Genomic DNA, 22,943 nt, shown 5'->3' with positions numbered 1-22,943 from the left:
AAAGCCTCATAATTATTTTGTAGTTTTAAGTCATGAAAATAAACAATGGAAAAATCCAATTAGATTTTTACTAATTAAATTTTTATTACTTCCTACTAGGTTCCACTTATTTTAAATAATTATTAGTTAAATGAAATTAGATGACAATGTTGGTTGATGATACTACTGTAAACTGTAGGTGGCATCTTAGTATCAAAAGCAAACAATATAACGTGTTAAGGGATTTATCACAAACATACACACATTAAATATGATTCCTGTAGAATTACTGCAAAAGTACAAAGTAGAACAAAACATTTTTATGATTTTTCATCCTTTAAAATAAGTTAGAAGTGACCAAATGTCTAATCACTACTTCCCACATTATCAAAGTTTTTAAAATAAGGAGTCAGCTTTATAAATGCACATAATTCATTATAGCATTTACATTTTTTCAAAACAAAATTATTAAAATTGTTTTACCCTATTGAGTAGCATACAGTTGATAACAGTTGATTATAGAAAATCCAACACAAATCTCCATCTAGATTATCTGGTTTCTAAATTGATTCCCATGATTATTTCTGTTGTTAATCTCTCTTATGAATATCAGTTGCTATGCAGTTGTTTTAAATAAACGTCCTTGTCTAGGTTTTCTATTTATATTAAAAAATACTGGAGAAAAAATATAGCAGCTTACAGTACAAATCAATGACTCAACTTTTACATCATTTATGATGTATAATTGTATCATATGCTTCAGGTAGTATGCTCACAGTATCTTGTTTTTTCTTCTTCTTCAAACTTTTTCAGGGGGTACATGTGCAGATTTGTTACATGGGTAAATGGCATGTCGCCAGGATTTGATGTACAAATGATTTTGTCTCCCAAGTAGTGAGCAAAGTACCTGATAGGTAGTTTTTCAATCCTCACTTTCCTCCCACCCTCCAACCTTAACTAAACCCCAGGGTCTACTGTTCCCCTCTCTGTCCATGTGTACTCAATGTTTAGCTACTACTTGCAAGTGAGAAGATGTGGTAGTTGGTTTTCTGTTACTGCATTAATTTGCTTAAGATAATGCCTTCCAGGTGCATTCATGTTGCTACAAAGGACATAATTTCATTTGCATGGCTGTGTAGTATTCCATGGTGTATATGTACCACTTTTTTTTAATCCAGTCCACTGTTGACAGTCATATAAAGTAGTTATTACCTGTCAACTTCCAAATGAGGAAACTGAGACTTAGAAAAATTTACCTAACTTGTTCAAGACTGCACAACTACTAATCGGTGAAGTTTGGACTGAAACCTAGGACTGTTTGTATAGGTATGCATGCCCTTTCCACCATATAGTAACTTACCAAAACACAGGAGGAACCTCAAGTAAAACTTTGTAAAAACTTTAATTAAATGTTGACAGTTAAAGTAATTAAAATCAGTATTTAAATAACTGACGAACATATCTGAGTTTAACAGTACAGCATAATATGACCAAATTTACATAACAACTGCAAAGTAGTTTGCCTCTATGAGGATCGCAAACCTAAGAGAATAACTTCAGACGTCTTCTAGGTGAGTGGTTTATAATCCTTTCTGTTTATTTTCAGTAACAGAATATTCTTTGATCAATCTTTTGTCAAGGTCATCAATGGACTCCCCCATTACTAAATCCTATGGTCATAGCTAAGTCTTACTGGACTTAATCTACCTGAAAACTCTGCTGCATCTAACCACTCATTCTCTTTAATATTTTCTTCATTTGACTTCCAGAACCCCAGTCTTGCGGATGATTCTGCCTCACTGGCTCTTCCTCCTCCGGAAGGAGGAGGCTCTTCCCTTCCTACATTCTAGACTCTGGAGTATCTCAGAGCGCAAAAGGCTTTGGCCTCTTCTCTCTACTCAGCCTTCCCAGGTGTTCTCATCCAATTTCATGGCTTTAATTATGTCTATATTGATGATTCTCACATTGGTATCTAGTCTGATATACTGGAAGTCTGAAAACAGCTAAAACGCAACTCCTGATCTGCCTCTCTTTCTGTCCCAGCATCTTGCTTCTCTCCCATTCTCCCCTAACTCAGGAGAATAACTTAATTTTTCCAGTTGTTTAGGTAAAAATCCTGGAATCACCTTTGTGTCTCTGTCCTTACTTTTCTTTCACTCTTTATTCCCTCCTTCCTCCTCCCTCCCTCCCTCCCTCTCCACATATCCAGTCATTCAAAAAATACTGTTGGCTCTACTTTCAAAATCCATTCCAAATTCAACCACTTTTCAGCCCTCCCAGGAAGAACTAGCAAAGGAGGCTAAAAAATAAGGCCCCGAGATCTGTCTGATCCAACCAGTCATCATCTCTTGCCTAGATGATTGCAACAGCCTCCTTTATTCTCCCTGCCTCTACCCTGGAGTTGATTTGTCATTCAGATGAATACTGCCGAAACTATCCCATCATGACTTTGCTCAAAACACTTCAATGCTTTCTCAAATGTGTGAGAAAAGCATCATATCATGCAATGCATTTTGTGCTTCCAGTCACAATAACCAGAAACCTACGTATTTCTTTTCAATTTAAAAATGCAGCTAGGTTAAAATAAATCACACTTTGTCCTTAGAGACTTGGTTCATGAAACTGATCTATAACCCTTGTAGCTTATTTCTTGTATACATAAGGCAGGAGAGAGGAACGGCTTTGGAGACAGTCCGGAATTTGCCAACTACTAACTGTTATTATGAACAAACTACTTAGCCTCAATTATCTTTAAAATAGGATTAAGAGGATATTCCTCAAGATACTTTCCTAAAAATCAAATAAGATAGTATGATATACAATAGTGTAACTGATCAAACAGAAATCATTTCATAGTCTCCACTTCAACAAATTTTGTATCTTGTTCACTTGATCTTAGCCAAAAGGCCGAAAAGCTGTTTTTATCTTCTCAACAAACAGCATTCAGAAATTCATTTCCTTTTCGTAAGTGAATTTAGTGTGTTGAACTGATAGTTTTAAAAGATAATATTCAGGAATGTATACTAACATTCTATAAAATACATTCAGGAATGTATACTAACATACTATAAAAACATTGATTTTTGTACATCTTTTTATTTTTGTCTTCAAAATGACATCAAAAGTAGATACCCTAAGAGCCTTCAGGATTTACTTAGCTTGAATTTGTTTGCAAATTTTTAATTCATCAATTAGTATGTATCAGGCACCACCTCAGGCAACAGAAATCCAGCAGTTATAGGAAAAAACACCTATGTTCTCAAGCAGCTTACACACACAAATTACAAGATTACATTTTATCTACTAATGTGCAACAAAGAGATTACTGGCTTACACCAAAAGCTGTAAGAGTAAGCACAAGAATAAGAATGAGTAAGTATTGCAAAAGTCTTAAACATTGACCTTAGATAGTTAGCTTTCATTTATGGGGCCCTTAAAGCAATGATTTAATTCACTTAAAATTAACCTTAGGTCTGCGATTTTAAGCTGGTCTTAAAAATTTATCTCTAACAGATGTATATACTTTCAAAATCCTTTCAAAGAGGGAATATTCAATAATGAATTCCCTGAAAGCTAAAGCATGATGTTCATTTATTTATTTTCCTCTCTGATTTTTTACTAATTCTCATGAGTGAGGGAAATAGCAGTAACTCAGGATAATTTATTCCAAAATATATATTTAACTTGTATTAATAAGGGCAATGCATTTTCAGATCAGGTGAATAGTCAAGAAAAAAATGTGTGCAGGCTTTGATAATGAATACATATGAATTCTTCCACAGGAACAAATGTTTCAACAAACCATTAATATCAATGTTTTTTATTTGTGTAGGCCATTGAATATTTCTCTTTTTCTTTTGTTTTTGAGACAGTTTCACACTTTTTGCCCAGGCTGGATTGCAGTGGCGTGATCTCGGCTCACTGCAACCTCCGCCTCCTGGGTTCAAGCGATTCTCCTGCTTCAGCCTCCTGAGTAGCTGGGATCACAGGTATACACCACCATGCCTGGCTAATTTTTTTATTTTTAGTAGAGATAGGGTTTCACCCTGTTGGCCAGGCTGGCCTCAAACTCCTGACCTTAAGTGATCTGCCCACTTTGGCCTCCCAAAGCGTTGGGATTATAGGCGTGAGTCGCCGCACCTGGCCTCATTGAATATTGCATAGAGCATATGAACCAACATAAAATAAAAAGTGGTTCAATAAAAAAAATGGTTCATAAAAATAAGGTTGTAAGAAAATTCATTGCCATGACTCATGACTTACTTAAAGCCCAATTTTATGTAGAAGAAAAACAGTATAGCATAATATGAGAAAACAATATATATGAATGATATTATGTTCTTAATTTCAACTAACATACTTGAAAATAAAAAATTGTATATTTTGTTTAATATAGTTTCTATACCTCTTATATGGCAATATCAAGAATGCGTAAACATAAAATGGAAATGAAGCTAAATATACTCTATATCAGTATGTGAAATAAACCTGATTCCACTTAAGTTATTACTAAATTCTTGGGAACATGACACCAGTCAGCATGTTCTGCTTTTTCAACATTTTTAAATTCTGCTGGTAGTAAATACTCCTTAAGGAATCTTTTTAAACACATGTTCTGAAAATAAGAATGGCTACGGTGGACCAATAGGTTGTTACTTGAGAAGGTAGCTATGGTAACAAAAAGCAAACTGAACTTAGATGTCAGTTTCCAGTGCTAATAATGGCCATTCAATTTAAAGAAGTAGTGGTTACGTAATGAGTTCAGTAGTTTGGGCCTCAGTTTCCTAATCTGCAAACTGGAAACTGACAGCCCGAAGGAAACAGTACAGTGCAGTAGTTTATAAAATAGATTTTAGTCAAATTCCCTGAAGTCAAGTTTCACAAGAAAGACCTTGAGCAAATTACTCTAAACTTCAAATTGTTAAGCTCTTTGATCGAAATAATAAAGTGTGACAAGTGAATTGATAATACATGTAAAATAGCCTAATGCCTGAAACACAGTAAGAAGTCAATAAATGATCTATCACCACCACCACCACCACCATCATCACCACCAATCATCTAAGATTCAAATGAGATTCCAAATTTTAATGTCTTAGGACATATGATTCATAGATGATAAAATCAGTCTCCACTGGTTTATGTCCATTGTTAATTCAGTAATAGCAAACTGTATCTAAGTTAATTCTCTTGCCAGTGAGTAAGTTGTTTTTGTAGATTTATGCAAATCCCTTATATACCAACCTGATATTATTAGCCTTGAGAGCAAAACAAATTAACAACCAGCCTGTTTAACCCTAACAATGACTGCTTTAGTTAAATGGGCTTTGGATCAAAACCAAATTCTAATATAAGCAGAGTGCAAAAAGTTGTTCAGTAATGCATATTTGCCAGAAAATAGCTATTTTGAAGCCAATAATACACAGTGTTAAAATTAATTATTTCTCTTATTCACTGGTAAAGCAGTGCTGGTATCGCTTTGCTTTGGCATATAATCCCTACTAAAAAAAAAAAAATTAAAATGCTTAAATCAATCCCATGAAGTTTTGGAATTTTGATCATTTTTAAAATTATAACTTATTTTAAAAAGGCCCATTTATAACATTAAGTAAATGACAAATGAAACTAAGATTTGACAGTGTTGGATGATACCCAAATGGTGATTTGTCTCAGTTTGGGTCAAATCCACAAAAACACTTTTTGGTCCTTTCTTCTTGCATTTTAAAATAATACATGACTGCAAAATAAACCAAGAGCTTGTCCGCAGCTAGAGGAAACAAGGCTGATTATCTCTGACTAACTATATGAATTCTTTCAGTCCAATCTTGTCATGCAGTTTTACGCAAATCAGTATGAAATGATATGCAAATTTTTTTCCATCTATTTTATTTCATCCTCCTTGAAAACATCATGAAAAAGTACTAGTATAAATCCTTTCAGTCTGTTTCAGTCCTTTATTCACTACCTGCCAGAACAAGGGCAATGGACATGCAAAATCTGAGAAAATCTTTTAAGTGATAATCTCTCAATTGTTTAGCATCTGATTCAGTAATCTTTATGAATACAGAAATTATTGCAATAGCAAAAAAAGGAAGAAAATATGATAATTTACTGTCAACCTAAAAACAAGAGGGAAAAAATCTTGTATTATCCTTGACAACACTTCTCAGAAGTCAGAGGGTTGCCTTACTGTTTTTAAATGAACCTAACTATCTCTGAAATTCATCTTAACTACTTAAGATTTTCCAGTAGAAAAGTCCTAGTTTTCCTGATCAATGTCTACATAAAATGAGAGATCTGCTTTTCTGTGCATGACAGAATCAGTTTATTTTTGCTGAGTGTGTTAGTCTGCTTGGTTGCCCTAATAAAATACCATAGACTGGATGGCTTAAACAACAGAAATAATTTTCTCACAGTTCAAGAGATTCAGAGTCCAAGATGAAGGTGCCAATGGGATTGGTGGCTGGTGAGGACTCCCCTTGGGCAGAAGACAGCCAGCTCCTCACTGTGTGCTCACATGACCTCTTCTTTGTGAGCAGATAGAGACAGGTAGGCGTCTCTATACTTTCCTCTACTTCTAAGGCCACCAATCCAATCAGATTAGGGACCTTCTCTCATGACCGTATTTAAACTTAATTGCCTCCTAAACGCCCATGTCCAAACAGTCACATCTGGGGAGTTAAGACTTCGACATCTGAATTTTAGAGGAACAAAATTCAGTTCATACCTCTCAGTAATTCTAAGTGAATAAGCATTTCAAAACCTATCAACTAGTGGGAATGTAGTCATGATACTAGTCCCAAGTCTCCTTTGTGTGCTAAAATACTACGAATTATTTTCTTTTCAGTTTCGTTTTTAGGATACTAATGTCCAGGAAAGGATACTTTTGAACTCTTAAGACAGGAAGTATCTTGGTTCCTCACTGTAACTGCACAAAGTAAGCTTAAATCCCACTCTAACATTCTAATAAAAGATTCCTGTTTCTTACTAGTTACATGTTTGTAGTCCTATCCTTGGGGTCTTCTTTGAGGCAGCATTAGTTCTTACTAGGCTCTACACCAAATGGCAGATGTGATATAGATGATAAAATACTCAGGCCAAGTCCTTCTGGATTTGCCGGAAAGAAGAGATATAAATGGGTATCATCTCCATCCAGCTGACAAAGAATGCCACTTGTTGGATTTCCCAGACGCTGCACACACCTTCTGCTGGAAATTCCTAAGCACTTCATTAAATATTTGGCTTCCACTAACAAATGATTACAACAGAGAAATGAAACAGTTCTTCATGAAAACAGTGACAAATCTTGATTACTTGCCACTCAAAGAATTTTTTCTCTGTGAGGTGTCAGCAATAAGCCACCATTCTCTTTTCATCTGAAGCTGCAGGACATTGTTTAGCAATGTCTCAGCTGAACTTACTGCAAATCTGTTGTGGAATACGAAATCCTTACCTGGCCCAACCATACTCCAAAAAGTCATCTTGGAATTTTATTTTCCTATTTGAGGATCAAAAGGGTTGATACTTAACCTAAGTTAGTGGTTCTCAAAAGAATTTCAAAATAATGTGTGCATGAAATTGACCAGAGATATTTGTTTAAAAAACAGATTTTCAGGCTCTATATATGGAAATTCCAATACATCAGGTCTGTGGTAGGACGAGAAATATGTACTACTAAAGAGCTATAAGCCATGACTAAATAACACTAAATAACTACATTTTGTGGGAGGCTGTATGGGAAGGTGCAATGTATAATACTGTAAAAGCTTTCAGAAAGGCTATATATTCAGGGAAGACTTCTCACTAGTAAGAAGAAGAAGAAACTTCTCACTAGTATTTTAAAAGTTTTTTAAAATAATAAATGAACTGCTACACATCCAGATAAAATATCTTAATAGTGTAAGATGATTTGTTTTTTAATAAAAAAATTTCCACTGGAACGGTGGGAGTTGAGAGCTCTACAGACAGAAGCCATATAGAGAGCTTGTGGCAAATTGCGCCTAAGCAATAGAAGATTCTACATACATGAAGTTAATCAGGCAGGTAAGCAACACCACATAACAACTAACATATTTCTGAAAATTCAGATTGCAGTCATCCTGTCTAGTATTTTCAGAGCGTCTCTAGAATACTGTAAGAGGCATGGTAAATATTACAGGAAGAGAGAAACTGAGCCTTTTGGAGATGGAAGAACCAAATGGTGGGTTAGTAGCTTCTAACCAGAGACTGGATTAAGTCCATGGATTTTTTGTTAACTGGGGCCCCATGCTTGGTCTTATTCAGTCCCTTCTTCATAAAAAGTTATCTGTCCTGATAGTAAAATGGAGAAATAGCTCTCTTGATGAGCTTTACCTTTATTACACTGTCAATAAGACTGGTAGTCTAGGTGCTAAAGGTAAAAGAAAAAAAAAAAAGAGACAAAACCCATCAATAGTAAGGAAACCCTAAGCAGAATATACTGAAATAATTCATGATAACTGGCCCTCCGTAGAAAGTCAGTCAACAAAAACATAGACTGCAGGTATGGAAAACTCCTAGGATCCTAGGATAACACAAAACAACCCTAAGCCCCAGACACTAGTGAGACAGCTAATGGGAATTAACTGTGTTTCAGGAAACACTTCATACTGTGTGATCAAAACTGTTAATAGGACCAATTAGAGAGCTTCTCATTCTACTGTATTTTCCAAATAAATGTTGGGAGAACAAAAATACAACAACACAATAAGATGAAGTTTTTTCTAAATATAAACTTTAAAAGTCTGTCCTATGAACTGCTTAAGTAATTTTAGTAATTTATGTTTTGTTGATAATACATTTCTAGACTTATAGATTTCATTTTGTTCACTAACAAAGAAAAATGGAAATATATAATTGCATAGAATTTTGTTGTGCAAGTAAATGAAATTAAAAGTTCAAAATGAAAAAGTATTACATCCTTCAGCATTTTAAAATTCAACTGAATAGCTTTTAATGTAAGATACAGAAAATACGTATATCTATGCTGGAATTGCTTCTGTACCTGTCACATTGGGTATACATGAAAAGTATAATATAATCTGTGTGCGTGCGTGTGTGTGTGTGTGTGTGTGTGTGTGTGTGTATTTTACTTTTTATCCTGTGGTGAAAAAAGCAATTATATCAAGGAACGTTAATATTCTCATATCATTATTATAAATGTAAATCCAAAATACAAAACCGAAAAAAACTTAAATAACTTAAAATTTTCATGATTCTGCATTAAGGATGAAGTTACTCGTTTCATATCACCAAATATTTTGTACTGTGATTGTCTAAGAAATGAATTAGGAACAGGTTCTCTGTGCCCTAATCTAGATTTGCCAATAAATTGAATGATTTCCCCAGGAAAGCTATGTAACCACTGTGTAATTCATTTTCTAAGTACAGATCATTTTTTCTTACTTAGGGGTGATTAGGAGATAAAAAAGATGTTATTAGCAAGCAAAGTCTATAAAATGTGTTTAAACAAAAAATAAGAATCATTGTCTTCTTTAAAGCAGTCTGTCTCTTACATTTTCTTTTGATGTACCTATGAATATGAATGTCCATAATACTCTCAGTATTCACATGAAAATGCTTTGACAATTCTATAAGCACATAAACACGGATGACAAGAACCCTGGGTGGCCAGGGAATTACTCTTTAATAAGGAACCTTTTCACATATCTGTTACATTGCCCTTTGATCATTATCTGGATTTGTATTTATTTGTGGTCACTGCCTCAATTGCAATATAATCAAAATCTCTCTCTCAGTGCCATTATATCATCCTAAACTACTATGTCCAGTACTTCAGATAGCTTTAGTTTACATTCTTGAAACTTCTCTTATATGGTCTCAAGAATGACATTTCCCCTAAAGTTCACCTAATGCCAGCAGCTTTGGAACTCTAATGTCATCCATTTTCTCTGTGTGTCCAGGACCACTGCATTGTGATGAGCAAATCTGGAAAGTCACTGCTTCTAAATCTTTGACATCAGAGACTTTATCTTGACATCTGATATGAAATACAGTACAACAGTATGATAAATGAAACGTGTCTAAGAAATAAAAATGGCCCTAAGGATTCAGATACTAGGCGTATATAACATGGTTGACAGTACCATGGCTTTGCAGACCTTCAGACTGAGTTTAATAATGAGTGTTACTTGTTGAGGCTGCCTAATGAGACTTAAATTTGGAGGTAATTTTATATTTCTTTAAGCTTGATACTTGAAGGCTACAGATGAACAAAATTCATTTTTTATATTTAATCAGTAAACTATCAGTGTGAATCAAGGTATATAAGAAATGTTCTGTGTATATATATATACACCATATTTAACAATGATATATCACTTCTGCTTCTACTACAAATACTTTATAGCACTCAGCCTGGGCAACACTGTGAGACACTGTCTCTACAAAAAATAATTAGCTGAGTGTGGTGGCCAGTGCCTCTAGTCCCAGTTACTCAGAATAGTGAAGCAGGAGGATCACTTGAGCCCAGGAGTTTGATGTTACAGTGAGCGATAATGATGCCATTGCATTCCAGCTTGGGCAACAGAGTGAGAGCTTGTCTGTACAAAACAAACAAACACAAAACTTTATAGCACTAAACACAATAATCACGTTTAACAGAAATCCCATACTCTAATGATTTGGATCTCTGGTTCCATGCGAGACTTCTAGGCTTGAATTCTGTGTGCAATTGAGCATTTTATTTAGCCAACATATGGTGCAGTTTCCTGGCATGTGAAATGGGGATAAAAGGATCTGTACTTCATTAAGGTCGTTATAGTAAGTTAAAGTTTTTAGAAAAGTGTGATGTAAGCCTTCAGTGTTAGCTATTGTGGTTGTATGTTATCATGTTTATTTATTCTACACATAGGTATTGAGTGTCTAATACATGGCAGGTTACATTCCTAGGCATGTGAGATAAAATAGTGAACAAAGCAATGATCTCCGGCCTCATGGGGCTGTGTGTGTATGTGTTTGGGAGATGACAGACAAAAAACAGTGATTCTAAAAATATGTGTATGTGTACAATATAAAATGAACTGTACACTGTAAGTGCAAAGTGCTGTAAGAAAAGGAAAATCAGAAAAAAGTAAGGGAGTCAGAAGTATTGACAATGGGGAGCAGGTTGCAATTTAAATGGGAAGAGGGTCAGGATAAACACCACAGAGACTGTCTTTGGCATCTGAACACAGTTGTGAACAAGGGAAGGCAGTTAGTCATATGGATTCTGGGGGAAGCACATACAAGAAAGATGGAATAATGGTCAGCACGAAGGCCTTAAGATAGAAATATGTTCAAGGAACAGTAAGAGGGTTAATGTGCTGGTGAAGACTTAGATGTTATGCTGAATTATATGGTGAGTCATAAAAGGAAGACTGTGAGAAGAGTGACATGAACTATGTCAAGAACAGACTATAATGAAGCAAGAATAGAAGCACGGAGACTAGGGAACGTTTACTACAGTAATCCAGACCAAAGATGCTGATGACGTAAGGCAGTTCGACAGCAGGTAGTAAGAAGTGATCTGATCCTGCAGCAGGTGGTAAGAAGTGATCTGATCCTGGATATATTTTAAAAGAAAAAAAATATATATATATATATGTATATATTTGAAGGAAGAATGACAAGATTTCTTGTTTACTGTGTGTTTTTATACAAAAAGCAACAACATTAAAACTGATAGGATGTAAAGATTTAGTTATTTTAACATCCAAATTCACAGTAAACACATATTTGAGTATTTGTAATACAAATATAGACCATTTAAGTTCAATTGAGGATATATGAATTTCAAATAAAATCAACATAAGTTATATATTTAAGTTTATGAAAATTAAAGAGGTCACCAAAATGGTAAATTGTACTTTAATCACAAGAGAGATACGTTATTTGTCCATGAAGTTCTATTCTCTTTTTATATTTCTCTCCTTTGGAAGATGTGTATCCTTAAATTCAACAGCTCTTTTACATGAAAGACTCCATCCCAGACAGGTCTATATTTTCACAATTTATGAAGTAAGTACCGGTTTCTGACTTGATATCCCACTTGAATGTCCTAACACTCTAAAATCAAAACCGTACAAATAAATGTCAATATTCTCCACACAAACAAATTTATCTTCCCAGCACACCAAGAACCTATCAATATTACAACCATTATTCTAATGACCTAAGCTTCAACTCTGACATCTCTGCCCTACAATCAATCACAAAGCTAATGGGCATTTCCTATTTCCTACTGCCACTTTTCTATTACTTTGACCCAAATGATTCTGTCTGAATGTTTAACGTATCATGCTTGGATTATCACTCATCTTTACTTTCCAATTCCTCACTTCTAGTTAAATTTTCCAAAATCACTACTTTCATCAATCTATTACTCACAAACATTTGAAAACTTAAAATTGATTAGAGGTAATTCAAATCCCTTGGCAATCAATGCAAACATCTTTGAATCAATCAATCAATAAATAAATATTCAGCATTTAGATATTGTTTCATAAAATACAAAATGCAAGTAAATATAAAACATAGTGTCTTGGCTCAAAAGGATATATACTTAAAAATGTCTAATCATGCAAGGCAAAATAGAATCTTCATTCTCTTTTAAGTATTTTGTTTAACACTCAAGATTTAGTAGAGTAAGATGTAAATCTGTGCTTGAGTTAACCTCCTTCGTAACTGGGGATAAAAGTGTTTCTCTTCTTGAGAGCTGCTATAGGACTCAGCAGATCACAAATTAATAAAATTGGCAATTAAGTTGTATGGTACAAAATGAAGAATAGAATTTTGGTGGTCAATTTAGCTATATGTCCAAATAAGTGCTAGAGAAACACAAAAGTTGAAATTACAGTAGGCTGACATGGAAAGACTCCAGAGATGGTTAACTATAAACAGAATATTTTAATGTAGATTATACTGAGGTAAGTAAGGAATATTGAGACAGGATTTCAAACAGGTACAATGTGACAAGGAAATTAATAGAGGATGGAAAGCAAAATTGTTTCGCTGGTCTTACTGGGAAGGAGTTTGGAGGCAGACATGATTGGGATACCAGATTATGTACAATTTTCTTCACATCTCTATAAACAAAATCACATATTTCAGTAAAAGCAGTCTCTTCATTATTCTCAAACAATCCTATCCCCATTTTGACCTCTATACAGGTTCTTAAGGCTGTTCCATCTCTTTTCCTGATTCATCTCAAAAAATGATGTTTCCTCTTATTGACAGACCAAAATTCACATTGATTTTAAGGCTAATTCAAATTCCACCTTCTTTAATGAAGATTTTTTCCTAAAATTTTGCCTCAGGATAATATTTATTGCTATTAAACTATTCCAATACTTACTATCTATAACATTTGACCTGTATTTTAAACATATATGGATTTATAATGTCATAGTGTTGTTTTCAAGCCGTAAACCCAGAATTCTGTCTATTGCAGGGAAAATGATATTATTTACAGAAGACAATAAAGGAGAACAGGCTTCAAATACATCCTTCAATATATTTTAAAACAATTAAATAATACAATACATTTAAACCCTACAGTAAAATATTCAGGGATTTTTAAAATTCAGAGCATCTAATTACAATTCTCTATTTTTTTGATTTCTCAAATGAAGCTATTATTAAAGTCCTCAAAAGGGTATGAAGAACAGTTAAACTCAAAAAATCGCATAAACAGTAGAGAAAAAGAGTGATGATTTAAATAATTATGTAGTAAATGTTCTTTAAAATTAATAAAACCAGAGTTACTCATTTCATATTTACACTGAGCTCATTAAATAATTATTTTCTTTTTTGGTAAGGAGTTTTTTGCCAGTGAAGTTTCTTAACAAATAAATATTGATATTTGATACTTAGTATATACTATTAGTATATAATTAAAATATTTCTCCAGAGATTTCAAAGTCTATTTCATCATTAGTAATTAATGTATCACAAGTCTATCAGTGTATTACAACACAGCACTTATACACACTTATTCAATTTTTTACCCATAAATTGGTTGTATCAAATATACTTCTATTTTTGACAACTTTTTCTTTATAGATTTCAAAAAGGTTACATTGACTTGCAAATATCAGAATCATACTTACTTATAAGAGTGTGTGACACTGTAAATATGCTTAATTTAAAAATGAAGAACAACTTTTCCTTAAACTGGTCTTTTTTTAAGCTGGTTAATTTATATGAAATCCCTCAGATTCGTCCTTAATGAGAAATACGTATCAATGAAAACAAGAACATTCACAAAACTTCAATTAGAATTTTTGTTTTTTTCTTCTGGAGACAGAGTCTCGCTCTGTCACCCAGGTTGGAGTGCAGTAGCAAAATCTTGGCTTGCTGCAACCTCTACCTCCTGGGCTCAAGTGATTCTCCCGCCTCAGCCTCCCGAGTAACTGGGACTACAGATGTGTACCATCACATCAAGCTAATTTTTGTATTTTTAGTAGAGACGGGGTTTCACCATATTGGCCAGGCTGGTCTTGAACTCCTGACCTCAAGTGAACTGCCTGCCTTGGCCTCCAAAAGTGCTGGGATACAGGTGTGTGCCACCACGCCCACCCCTTCCATTAGAATATTTAAGCACAGTCAACACTCATTTTACATTGCATATTTAAGATCTTTGCTTTTTTTTTGTATATAAATCATACCTCAATACTAAAAAGAGATATGTTTTCATGGAAATATTATTTGGAAAACGTTAGGAGAACCAAATGAGAATTGTTCCATCATATCCACAGAAAAGTATGCCCATGGGTTTTACATTTATAATCTGGAAGCATTTTTTTTTTTTTCTAAAACAGAGACTACTGCTAGAAAAATGTGAAATAATTTTTTATTTTTTACATCAGGAAATGTACAGTAGTCCCTCCTTATCTTTGGTTTTACTTTCTGTGGTATCAGCTAACTGCTGTCAACTACAGTCCGAAAATATTCTGTGGAAAATTCCAGAAGCAAACAATTCATATGCTTTAAGTTGCAGGCTGTTCTGAGTAGTGTGATGAAATCTCACACCATCCTGTTGTGTCCTCCCTGGGGTGTGAATCGTGCCTTTGTACAGCATATCCACACTGTACATGCTACCCTCCCATTAGTCACTTAGTGGGCCACTCAGTTATCAGGTTGACAGATCACAGGAAGAAGAAGAATGGGTATAGTACAATTAGGTATTTTAAAGGAGAGACAGACCATAGACCACATCGACATAATATAATTTATTACAGAATATTGTTATAATTGTTCTATTTTACTATTAATTATTGCTGTTCATCTCTTACTGTCCCTAATTTATAAATTAAACTTCATCCTGGTATGCATGTTTAGGAAAAAACACAATATATATAGAGTTTGCTACTATCTGAGATTTCAAGCACTCAGTGATTGTCCTGGATTAGGGTGGACTGTATAAAGATTATTTAATTTAATTATCAAAACAGAAAAAAAACCTTGAGGTGTACAGATTCTTCCATTTTACAGAAAAGGTAAAGTAACTTGCTTAATCAAGAAGTGTCAAGGGGCATCTGCATTCAAATGCAGAGTTGTATAATGTGCAATTCCATGCTTTTATTGTTGTATCATAGTTTCCAAAATAATCCAGTTTAAAATTATAAAGAGGTACAAAGAGGAAGAAATCCTACCAAGAGAGCTATTAACAATAAAATGCAAAATTCAGTTCTGAATATCTGAAAATAGAAAACCAGTATCTACTAGAATTGGTTATATAGCTCTCACTTTAGACATTCTCTGGGTTTAATATACATCTTTCTTTTGAACATTCATCTTCTCAATTAAGTTTACTGATTCTTTATCAAACTGAACAAACTGAAAGAAACCTTAAACTAGCAGACAGAGGACAAGAAATTATATATTTAGCATTCCTACTAAGAAAAAAGTATAACCTTGGAAATTATGTAGTACTGAAACATCTGGATTAATACCAGATGTTTTAAGATAGCTCACAATTCTTCATTAGTACAATTATTTCAGAACCATGTTAGTATCACCTCTAAAGTTTCTCTTTAATAACCACTTCCAGCAGTTACAAACTACCAAATATAACTACTATATAAAATGTAGTGCCTGTATTGTAATGTAGAAATTTCTGATAATTAAAACACTTTCTGGCTGGAAATAGTGATGAGATGTCATTTTTTACAACCCTCTATCTTTAGATGATGGCATAATAACTTCAATAAAATTGGGGTTCAAAAATCAAAATTTAGAAACAACATATATACTGGTACACTTGTTATTTACACAAATTTACTTTATGGATTAATCATTCAAATCCTTTATAAGTGTGTTTGAGGTAAAGAACTACACAATTCTATCCTCATATTCCAATAATAGAGCATTTTAAGTTGTACAATGCAATTTATACAGACTGTCTTCAAAATGTTCTGTACCACCAATAACGTATCTCATGCTGAGTACATGAAGTAGACGTTACTGAAAGTTGTTCTTAATTGTGTAAGACGTCTGTAGCTTCAATGAAGAGGTAATATCCTTCAAGGTGCACTTTCACTAAAATAAAACTTAAATCAGTAAGCCATTAACATGCAACTGGTATTTGCTTAAGTACTTTTCAAACGAGACCAAGGGTGTGAATAAGTGACCAATTATTTTCATGAGAAATATGTTGAACAAGTGTCAACTGAATATTAATGCTCTGTTAGAGGCTGACTGAGTCCCTCCCAAAAATTCTTAAGTCCTAAACCCCCAGTACCTCAGGATATGACTATTTGGTAAGAGAGTCTTTAAAAAGGTAGAGTCTTTAAAGAGGTCATTAAATGAGGTCACTAGGATGGGCCCTAATCCGATATGACTGGTAAAAAGAGATCAAGACACAGACGTGCAGTGAGTAAAGACCATGGGAAGAAGCAGGGAGGAGAAGGCAGCCATCTACAATCCAAGAAGAAAGACCACAGAACAAACTCGCCCTGTTGACTCGTGGGTCCTGTAGGCTTCATAATCTTGAGCAAATACATTTTCTGTTGTTGGAACCATCCAGTCAGTGGTACTTGTTACGGCAGCCCTAGCAAACTAATACATCTATTACAACTGACAAAATTATGCTAGTTTTCTTAAAATCTTTTAATCGATGCTACTAATGCCTTATGTTTATTGTCAGCATTCTTTTGAACAATAATAGCAACAGTACGCTTAGATTTTACTTTTAAAAATGTTAATTTTAACTAGAAATGCTTACACGCATGTAAATTAAACACATGTATTATATATACTTGCAAGTGTAAATATGTGTGGAAAAGCATAGAAAAGAAATGAGAAGAGACCACATTAAACTGTAAACCAGTGTTACCTTTGGAATGAGTATGATAAATTGGGAAGAGAATAACGAAAGGGAGGCTTTTATGTTTTCTTTTATATAGTTGCGTATTCTTTGAATCTTTTACGACTTTTACAAAAAAGCATTTGTGGATTATTTGGGATCAACATGTTCTTTAAAGAAAAGCAAAAATATTTACTGTTGCCATCAAGTTTGCAATATACTAGAAAAATAAGAATTACTTATAAATGCTGTGGACATCCATCTGATTTAATGACATGGAAATACCTGGTGACCTTAGAGAGTGTAATTATCAATGGAGCTACGAATAAAGGAGCCAGACTGAACTGTGCTGTGGAGTGAACCAGAAATGAAGAAACTTAATGGACACAGATAACTCTTCTAGCAGTTCACACAGGAAATAACGTCATCTAAAGTGACCTTTACTGTGACCTGTGAAGACGAGAATAAAGGTGTGCAGTTGAGAAACTTTAGGAACAAATGCTGTGGAATGTATTAAATCAAAACGTTATTTCTGACTTTCTACAGTATTTTACAAGTAGCAGCAAAGCAGACAGTAAAGCTTAAAAGGATTGGGGATTGGCAAGGAAGATACGGTTGAAAAGAAGGATGATTGAGATTCTGGAGCAGGAAATCTTAGTGTCCTTTGGAGACCACGTAAATCCTTTTAAAAGGGGTGATGGAAATGGGAACATAAAAGAGATCTAAGAAAACAGCTAAGGAATAAAGATCAAAATAAGCAGGAATAAGAGAAGGTGAGAAACTGAAGTTAAACTCAATGATGTGAATTTCAAGTTGAAGATCTTGGTTTTAGAACTGTTACATGTTTTTATGAGGTTTCAAATGGTTCTGAAAAGAGCAGGTTAAGTGTAATGAACAGGTAGTGACAGAAGTTAAAGAGAAAAACGATAATACAAAGATAGTTTGCTAAAAGAATCAACAGCATGAGTACTCTGAACAAAAGCATTAAAACAAGGATTATGTCTGAAGATGAGGAATGAATTACATAACCTTTAGAAGTCCCTTAAGAGCCTCTAATCTTATTTTTCAAATAAGCTATTACTTATTTGAAATATTTTTCAATATTTGTAAAATAAGATTGTATTTTCTAAAAATACTATTAATAAGATATATTCAATCCTAGAAAATAAAAATTATGTGAAGAAACTGTGCACAGCAACTTAATATTTTTTCTTCTTGGAAGGAAAACATTAAAAATCAAGGTCTGAACAAATCACAAAAATAATATTTATCAAGTTCATAAAGTTAGTGTCTTGTTTATTATTTCCTTTCAGTTCCTAAAACTATAGTAAAAACCTGACAATCAAACTGGGGATGGCAGGGAGGAGGAAGCTATATATTTTAAAATATACTCTGAAATTGTAGAGTAACTCTAATTGTCAACTATAATTCTCAAGTGGAAAGCTTAAATATACAGGTAAAATACATTTGCAATTAGCATTATTTTTATGGATATAAATAAGACACTATTGTTCACGAAAAGTTATTTTCTTGAGCAGATCAGACAAAACAGGTTATATCTTTAATTTGCTTAGTAAACCATGTCTATACAGTGCAATGGTAAATTCTCTAAGTATGATGCTGAACTATCACAAATTCCAAAGTTAAGAATCTTAATGCTTAATGCGATTTATACAAATATATATACATACAATAAACACACACACACACACACATACCTTCTTGTTTCTCTAAAACCTAGTAACTAACCTCTTTTCCGAGATAAGCTTTTGGTTTAGAAAAAGTAAACTAAATTATCAATGGCATAGATCCTTTGAAATTATGTTCATCCTTTCAGTCTTCTAAATAATATTTGAAAAAAAGAGCAGAATCTTCTATGCCTAATGAAGAAATTCTAGGAATCCTACAAAAGAAGGGAGAGAACCCTTAAGATATTGCCTCAGCTGAAGTAGGTCAACATCGAGGAAAATCTTATAGGAATTTTTCAGGAGAAATGTTTCATTACTTTTTATTGCCAAGGAAAATGATGGTAGTGAGAAGAGAGGACAAGAAAAAGGGAAAGCGAAGAAAATGGAGGTAGTAGTTTGGGGACTACTGTTTTAATTTCTACATTATCAGAGATAAGCCTGAATTTAGATCAGAAGTTCTTAATTTACTATACAGAAAACTCAGGAAACCCTTGAGGGGTGACTTGGGTGGAAGATATGTTAACTGCAAAGGAAAGTGAAATTCTGGAATGCAGACAAAATTCCATTTCTTGCTTTGGTGCTAGTTTTATATATATATATATATACACACACACATACAGATTCACTTCATGCAAATTACCAAGCTGCACATTTATGATTTCTGCATTTTTATGCCTATATATAAGGATCCTGTAGAAATTTCACTCAAATAACCTGGGAATCTTGCTACAAAGGTGTATTTCTGGATCCTGTTTTCTGGAATCTGCATTTTAATAAGTAGCCTGGGGGTTTGCTCAGCCAACCTCTGGAACATAACTGGAAAAATGACAGTGGAGAGGTAAACAACTATTTCCTTTTTCATGTCAGCTATATATTTTCCTGCCATAGGAATTTCTGGACCATTCAATGAATCTGCTGATTTTAAGCCGCAGATTGATTACTCATTGTAGAATGAAGGCCCTTGTTGGGTCCGAACTCATTTCCACCCCCACTCTTCATTTTATCTAGGCTGAAACAGCACGAGGCCCTATACTAAGAAAACACAAAAATGAGGAAATAATTATTTCTGACTTCACGAAGTTTAAGTTTACACTCCAGCTTAAATAACTGTATATTATCTAAACTACAAGCCAAGCAAAAAATTAGGTAGCATAAGTGGTAGCAAATAAAGCATTATTCAATGAAGAGGAAGGGTGGAGAAACAAACAAAGTTTCTTGGGAGAGATCATCACAGGATGATTCTAGCCTCCAGATAAAACCTAAAGTAAGATTTCAGTAAACAGAAGAAAAAGGAGGCAGGACTTTGAAAAGGGCAGGGAGGAAAGCACTAAGGTAAAAAACAGTATAGACTGTAGGAAGTCCACCGGGAGGGAAGAGGCTGTCAGTACATTTGGAGGGACCCTGGAATAGGAGAGAAATAACAAATTTTGTTAAGTATAAGCAAGGCACGGAAGACTTTTGAACAGAAAGGAGATGTGATAACTGCAAAAATGTCGTTTTAGGAAGCTTAATCTGAATGCCATAATTTAATGGATTGCAACAAGGAAAAGATGTAGGTGAGCCAGTCTGCTATATTAAAGTGATTAGGAATCTGGACTACGCAGTTAGATCGGTCTAGTTCCAGTGGAACCCTATTTAAATTAAGCTACCTAACCTCTCGAAGCCATATTTTCCTTACCTAATTGGGAGATAATAGTGGCAATTTCATATAAGGACTGAAGGAGACAACACACAAAGCTCCTAACACTTTAGAGGTATTTATCATCATCATCATCGTCGTCCACATTTTCACATCATTCAGGCTTTCCCCATGCTCTTAGATATGGAGTATATAAATGTCTCAATGGGAGTTTCGTCTGGAGCTCAATTCTGGCTGGGAATAATGAGGAAGTCAGAGGGGAAAAATGAAGAAGGCATAAAATACATGTAAGAATATGGATTAACCAGAGCTAGTTCAATCAGCTAAAGAAGAGCGAGGAAATATGTGAAATAGTCAAAATATACAAAATCTAATTTCTCTAGCAGGACTCATCTCATACTTCGATTGGGATAAAAGCTTTCAAATTGGCACTCCTCCAGTCTTTTATTTTCTAAAAAATACAAGAACTACATATTACTGTTGAGCTAATATTACTAACAAAAAACTTTTTTCCAATAGTAACTAATTAGCTGTGCAGGGAATACAAATTTACCTACCTGATCTTCCAAGATAGGTTATGTTGGATGCAGGATACCTTCCCAAACATAATACAATCTAACATTTGGCTATCCTCTCTCTTCTAGTCAGGCTCTTTCCTGTATAAAAACACCATTTTTATATCTGCCTTCCAGTCGTAATGATAACTGTTAGTTGGAGTTCTATCTTCTTTTGAACCAATTCAAATATAATTTATCAAATCTAAATTAAGTACTACTTTGTCAATTTAGATCAGAAGTTGTTAATTTACTATACATAAGACTCAGGAAACCCTTTTTATAGCACCTAACTCCACACAGATCTTTTTCTAATCTGAAATTCTCATGTATTTATCAGTCAGAATCATCAAGTTTACACACTGATTTGGATTGTTTTCTGTTTCACTTTTATCAGTATCATGACTCCAGGAATCTCATAAAGATCTTGAAATAGAAGTCATGATTATAATCTCCAAAGTATCTAGACTAATGCTAGACAGAAAGCATTATTAAATAAACACTGATTGACTGTTTAACCCAATTCTTTATTTAAAAATCTTTCTTCCCCACCAAAATTGTTAGTTATGGCATATGTTATCAACTTGCTTCCAAAAGCTTTCTCAAAATCATTTCCACCCTCTCTTAACACTGCTCGCTGAACCACAGATGAGGCTTAATAATCATCACTCTGAAATCACTACCACACTTTCATTTAGGAAGCCATTCTATGTTACTTCCGTCTTCAAACTAGTCTTTTAAGTCTTTCAGTCTGGTGTCACTTTTCTAAAATACATATCTGCTCATGCACCTCAAAGGTTTACAGGCTTCTGGTACCCAAATGCCTACAGCAGAGTCTAAACATCTTCTGTGGCACAAAGGTTTTTCTCATTCTATTCCCAATCAACTTTCTCAGTATTTCCTCCAATTGCACTCCATTTATTCCATTTCCTCTACATTTATTACCCTGAATCTACCAATAACTCTACATGCCTCTAGGCCTTTGGGTATTTTCTTTACTTTCTTATGCTACTCTGCCCCGTGTAATGAGATTGAATCATGTCCTCCTCCAAAAATTAACTTGGAGTGTGACCTTATTTGGAAACAGATTTAATTAGTTAAGGATTTAGGTGGGCCCAAAATCCAATGAAAGCATCTTTACAAGAGACAGAAAAGGACACACAGAGAAGCACAGAAGAAGGGAATGTGAAGATGGAGGCAAAGACTGGAGTGGGGCATCTATTAATAAAAGCCAAGGAACGCTTGGCTTCCTTCCTCAGAACCTCCAAAAAAACCAACCCTGATAATCTCTTGATTTTGTACTTCAGCCTCCTGAACTGTGAGAGAACAAATTTGTGTTGTTTTAAAGTTACCCAGTTTGTGGCATTTTGTTGTGGCAGCTGTAGAAAATTCATACACCCAGTGATGCACATGTCAAATTCTCACTTAAATGTAAACATCTAAGCTTTTCCATTTCCCTTTCCACATCTCCTATCTAGGCAATAAGCTGCTGCTCCATCTTTGCTCCCACAGAAGTACATTCAACATTATATTTGATTGTCACCAAGCTGCATGGCTGTTGTCTACTTACATGTCATTTCCCCTACAGGCCTGGGAAAATATCAAGACAGAAAAATGACTTGTGCTTTGATTTCTGGTATTTAGTGGTGGTGTTTGTCCTAACAGATGATCAAAAATGACTTGCTAAAATATAAAAAATATAGGTTTAAAAAACATAAGGCCCAAAACTTACACATTCTTCTCCTGTACTCAATTGCTGA

At 34.2% G+C, this 22,943-nt stretch overlaps 1 protein-coding gene across 3 annotated transcripts in view; it reads right to left on the bottom strand.

Moving 5' to 3' along the window:
* Positions 1-22,943, bottom strand: part of TUSC3 (tumor suppressor candidate 3) — a 209,636-nt gene that overhangs the window by 34,174 nt on the left and 152,519 nt on the right. The gene's annotated exons all lie outside the window — the stretch shown is intronic.

This window comes from Theropithecus gelada, chromosome 8, assembly GCF_003255815.1.
Source record: "Theropithecus gelada isolate Dixy chromosome 8, Tgel_1.0, whole genome shotgun sequence".
Lineage (NCBI taxonomy): Eukaryota > Metazoa > Chordata > Mammalia > Primates > Cercopithecidae > Theropithecus > Theropithecus gelada.
This window is presented reverse-complemented; position numbering and strand designations above follow the sequence as displayed.